Raw genomic sequence first — 5,953 nt, 5'->3', positions numbered from 1 at the left:
AGGATACACAGCAAAAAAAAATGATTCTCGCTAACAAAATGTCCAAGATTTATATGATTTCTGATTATTATTTGCTTTAAATGAAATATCCAAACCATATGACATGTATTTGGCAGTAATACATCAAGTCTTATACAAATATATGAATGTTGTGTGTTTTATACACTGAGACAATTACAAGTAATAATGATTACACTTTCGTGTACCTTAAGTAAGTATGTTATCCTGCATCTATAGTTTGGTGTTCATGTCCAGTTAAGGAGCTGCTCTTCTAGATCTGGATAAATAATTGGCACTGTCTCCTTAGGAGTATCATGCCAATGCTCTTCACCTGACATGACGCCTAGAGAGGACACTGATCTTAACAGGTTTTTAGTTGTATGGTAAACCTGGTCCTCTCTGGTGTAGATGTTATCATATAGGGAGGCAATGATGTCTTCCTTCTGGGGCACAGACACGTCGATGGTTTGCAAGACAGTCCTGAATTAAGTAAAAATAGAAGATTATCTTTATATGACTAAAAACCTCATAAACTAATGAGTAATATGCAAAGCTTTTATGGAGGTTAATAAGTTCTATTGACTTTTCTATATGAGTAACTTTAATTGACAACCAACAGCCTGTTCTTGATTCAAACTTAAAGCAATACCATGTGAAGTATTTGACAACACTTTGTCCAGATCCATTCTGTTGACAGATGAACAAAACAAAGAAACAGTTTGTCAGGAAAATATATGTGTAACTTTAATTGACAATTAATTACATTAATTAACCAACAGCCTGTTTTGACTTTAACTTCTAGTGAAGTACATATACTGCATGAGGAAACCTCAGAATAGTCTTAACCCCACACCCCCCATCTGCCTCCCCAACTAGCAAACTAAACTAAGCAACAAATGCCTTACCACAACTGCCTGGTACATTTTGTCCAAATATCATGCCTGTCCTTCAGTTGTTTCCTTGAGGTTACTTATTTGGTTATTTAGGTGCTAAAATATCAGATATACAATAAGTAGGATTTAAATAGTGACATATGTTGATAGTGTGTGCAGGTTAAGATCAGATTTAAAGAAAAAACATGTTGATATGATATGACCAACAGCCTGTTCTGACTTTAACTTCTAGTGAAGTACATATACTGTACAAGGAAACCTCGGAATAGTCTTAATCACTCCCTCCCCAACTCGCAAACTCAACTAAGCAACAAATGCCTTACCTCCACTGCCTGGTACATTTTGTCCAAAGATCGTGCCTGTCCTTCAGCTGTTTCCTTGATGTTATGGACTTGGTTCTCTAGGTGCTAAAATATCAGATATACAATAAGTAGGATTTAAATAGTGACATATGTTGATAGTGTGTGCAGGTTAAGATCAGATTTAAAGAAAAAACATGTTGATGAGATGATATGAACCTCAAACACAACAAGCATACCTTGACTTCTTCCTCCAATTTTTTCATTTTTCTTGTTTTTGCCAATATCTCTTCTGCCATAACCCTGGATGAGTGCTCCACCCAGAGCTTGGTGTTCAGTTCCTGTTAGAAAAAAGACAATTTTGTCTCTGAATTCTTGTACAGATTCTTCAACTCAACTCTCCACTGAATATACACTTCCTATTTCTTGGTTCTCGGCAACATGCTAGGCTCTTTTATGGTGACTTCACTTCTGTCTCTTTTCTACAATATCAACGGAAAGAATTGTTTCGGTGTGATCACAACCACCGAGTTATTTTCACAAAGCTTCTCGAAATAAGTAGAAAGAGGATTTTTTCTTCTTGCTCTGTTGTTTTTGTTTTATTTTTCGTTTATGTGATGTAACATTCCCTCTACATTCGCTGAATAAAAGTTTTCAGGAAACTATGATTTCATGTACATTCTTATAAACTACAGTATTTAATCTATCATGCTATTATTTTTATCATGTTATCCATTATTGCCATTATGCAGAATTTTAACTAATATTTCCTGTTCAAATATCTATTTTTTCGATAAAATAATCAAGAGATGGTCTCATTTCATGAGACAATCATATGACAACATTCATCAACATATAATTTGGACCAAATGATCTATTTCAACTAGTATACATAAAAACACATATAACTTACATTATCAGGCCCACCCTTCTTAACCTTGCCAGGAATGAGGTGTTTAACCCTGTACAGCCCAGCTCATTTGTATCTCAATGCACTGTGGGGCCCAGGACTTTCCACTGATGAACAAAGGGATTATGTAATAATTACTTTGTGGGTTATGATTGTATTAATTTTTCATAAAAATGATAAAAAATTGACTAGCAAGCGAAACTTATTTTAGAGAGTGAAAACTTTGCTTTCCAATAATGTCAATTCAACTTTCTCTGTTTAAAATTCACTAATAACAATTTTTTTGCTAAGTTTCTTCAGATGATGTTGAATTCAAATAAAAAGTAAATAAAAAAAACCAGTTTGTCTTTGTCCTTCCTTTATTAGTTAAATTGGCTAATGCCTATTTACACACAGAACAGTTTTTCAGTGCTGTAGTCTGTTGGGTTGACCCTATTTAGTTCTGAAGCTGTAAAGCATGGTACTTGGCAAAACAGTCCACTTTACACAGGGAACCCTCTCCCATCCCAGACTGTGTTTTCTTCTGGATTTCACTGCAGAGAGCACAGTTTTTCTTTTGCCAGATGGTGTCAAGATTCTCACACTCATGCTCTGGGAAGTTGTCAATGGATACAGATGGCGGAACAAGGTCAGGATCGGAGTAGCTGGTGATGGCCTGGGTTGTTTCCTAGCACTAAATCATGCAGTCAGCTGTGATGACAAAGCAAGGCAGAAGTCTAGTTGTCGGTATCTCTGCCTTAGAGCTGGTGAATTTGTGATCTTGTATAAGATCTAGGCATTACAAATAGCCCTGTTCATGATGGACCAGAACAGGTACTTCCAGTATTTGTAATACTTCCCTCCAATCGCGTAGTAGGTCACCAACTGATCGGATACAAATGTAGGTCGACTCCACCCATGTACTTGTTATACTATATGACACTTTCAGGGCACAGGATGTCACCTTTTCACCTGTGTGAAGTTGTTATAGGCTGACATGATGTTGATATAGTTGTGACCTGTCGTTTATCCTGCCAGACTAGCTGTGAGTTTCCTGAATTGCTGTGTCAGTGATCCATGTTCTGGGAGCTTCACATTTACGTAGGTCAGCTGGAAACCCACGCCATTTGGTTGGACAGTGCTGCAACACAGAGTGCCTTCATTCAGTAGGTCTAAGGAAAGCTTTACTGAACTGAAAAAGTTATCAAAAAAGAAAATTATCCCATGTGATGGTACATTTGGGATAATTTCCAGATGACACCATAACCATATGGGGGCAACATGCTACATGATGCCTTCAGTGCTTTCAAGGTTTGGTCAACCCATACAATGGGCCATAAAAGTTTTATCATATACCCTTGAGATAAGATACCCACAAGATAAACACTTCTCTTATGCATTTCTCAATAAAACAAGTACAAGACAGTATCTTTGAAGACTACAGACCATATTGATACTATATTGACAACCTGGTTTGGAACATAATTCAATTTTATAAGATCATATTTAAAAATAAGACAGCACTCACAACTAAAACTTTGAGTAACACTTTAGTGAAATGATTCAAACTTAAAGCGATACCATGAGAAGTATTTGAAAACACTTTGTCCAGATCCATTCTGTTGACAGATGAACAAAACAAAGAAACAGTTTGTCAGGAAAATATATAGAAGTATAGATTTTAAAAATCAAAACCAAAGTTATACGATAATTCTTCCCTGTGACATTTTTTCATGTAAAAGTTACAGGTTGCAGGTGAATATTAACAACTTTTCAGAAACTTTTATAACCAGCAATACAATGCATCTATTGGAAATTCACATGAAATAGTAAATGTATGAAATAACAATGTGTTGTATCTCCATGATAATAACAGGAACAAAGATTAGTGGATCATAGGTTGTGATTGCACAGCAAAAAAGACAAAGTGTAAAAATATATACCACATAAGGTAGAGACACCAAATTTGGCACAGATAATGATTTATAAACTAAAATTTTAGTCCTGAAAATTTTGTGTTGTTTCAAGCATCGCAACGCACCTTGCCGGCAGGGCAAAGTTCGACACAGACACAACACAGCTACAATCATTAGCATCGACCATAATTTGACAACTTGCAAATTTCCTGCTATAACATTTATTCAATATAAATACGCATTGTATGGGTTGATTAATACATATTAAGAAAAACATACCTTAGAAATTTAGTGAAAACATGATTTACGATTTATGATTTGTAAGCCACGGAAACTTCCGTGTAGTCCTCACACTGTACTGGTCCAACCATGGCAGCTGGAATTTCCCTGGTTATGCAGTCTTCGGTTCCGTGAAACAGACTAGAATCACCACTACCAATAAAACAAACTTTCTTTGAAAACAGCTTCAGTTGTCGACTGCTGCAGTGAGTACAGTCATTTTAAATTTGCGCACCAGAAAATCAGCTGACAAATCCAAACATGGCGCGGTGCATTGCGGGGCCGGGGCCAGGCCGGGGCAAAGCGAAGCCCATAGGCATAGAGGGCGCTGCAGTGCTGCTTTCTTTCTTTACCCATTTCTGCATTTTATACTAGCTCACTTAATGAAACCTCAGACCACTAAAAGAATGTTGATCGGCAGCCAATGCAAAGAGTGTAGAAGTTGTTCAAAGTGGTCGAACTTTGTGGCTTTGCACACAAGGTGTGCGGCTGCGTTCTGTAGCTTGTTAATAAGATTCTTAGGGACGATCGCACAATGTCACAAGCTCAAAACCGCCTCCCCCCTCCCCCTAAACGCACGATCACAACTGCGACCTAACATGTTTATATATCAAGTAAACTATGATGAAAACTGTAGTGGTCACATCACTAGGATCGATGTAATGTAAAAACATGACTGTAAACACATTAAAATACTAGCGGAAAGCCAGCACCATATCTCACACTAGAAGCATGGAAGTATACTTTCATGCTAGAAGTAAATTTTAATCAACTTGTCAACATCTCAGTAGTAAATGGAAAAGATGTTATCATTGAGGTGTGAAAGTTTTCCGTCGATGTCTGGTTAGAAGTATGAAAATGAAGTTCAGCAATCGCATCGACACCAGAACCCCCCCCCCCCCCCACGTGAAGTTCCGCGGCTTATTGAGCTTGTGTGACATTGTGCGAACTTCCCTTAATTAGGACAAACATATATATGTAGCAATATTTTTTTAAATAGCACTTTTGTCAAACCATACAGTAAAATGTAGCAATGTTAGTAAGATTTCATTGGAGCCAAACGTTGAAATGTAGCATTATTATCTGTGTAAACATACAAACTCGTGTTGTTATGCATATAACTTACATCTTCATATACATCAAAACTGAACACAACACTCCGTTGAATTAGTCCTAGTTACACATTTTAAAGAAGCTAAGCTTACCTAAGGCGCTGCCACCTCCGGGGTTATATCTATGAATGCAAATGACGGTAGAGGCCGTAGGCATTGAGAGGCTTATGTTACTTGGAGTTATCATAGATAGGAATTCAGTTGATAAGGAAACTGGATTTAAATGTCATCAATTGTTACCAAAATATGTAATTTAAAATGACGCCATTAAATTCTGGCTGCAAAAGGTACATTATAGAACTACTTTGTATGGAAGAGATCCAATTCCATAAACAGACTTTTGAGTCGTCTAAATCAGTGATTTTTTTAACTAAAGAACTGTGTGTACTCTTTTTACTTTCTAATAGATCTCTGTATCATCTTTAACTATTTCTCAATCAGAAAGTATTTAGTCATTTCTACGTTATGCATTCAGTCATTTGATATGACAAACGACTATTTTTACATAGTTGTGTTGTGCTATTATGACATGTCGAGTATTTTATTGTGTTATTTTTTGTGTGTG

General features: G+C 36.6%; 1 long non-coding RNA gene across 1 annotated transcript; it reads right to left on the bottom strand.

The window, feature by feature from the left end:
- Positions 1-247: 247 nt before the first annotated feature.
- On the bottom strand, positions 248-1,522 carry LOC144441937 (uncharacterized). The gene is made up of 4 exons (XR_013481592.1): positions 1,432-1,522; positions 1,217-1,300; positions 906-989; positions 248-480 (listed from the first exon to the last, which is right to left on the bottom strand). It is a non-coding gene; the product is annotated as an uncharacterized LOC144441937 (long non-coding RNA).
- Positions 1,523-5,953: the final 4,431 nt, after the last annotated feature.

The sequence above is a fragment of the Glandiceps talaboti genome, chromosome 11 (genome assembly GCF_964340395.1).
Source record: "Glandiceps talaboti chromosome 11, keGlaTala1.1, whole genome shotgun sequence".
Taxonomy (NCBI): Eukaryota; Metazoa; Hemichordata; class Enteropneusta; family Spengelidae; genus Glandiceps; species Glandiceps talaboti.
This window is presented reverse-complemented; position numbering and strand designations above follow the sequence as displayed.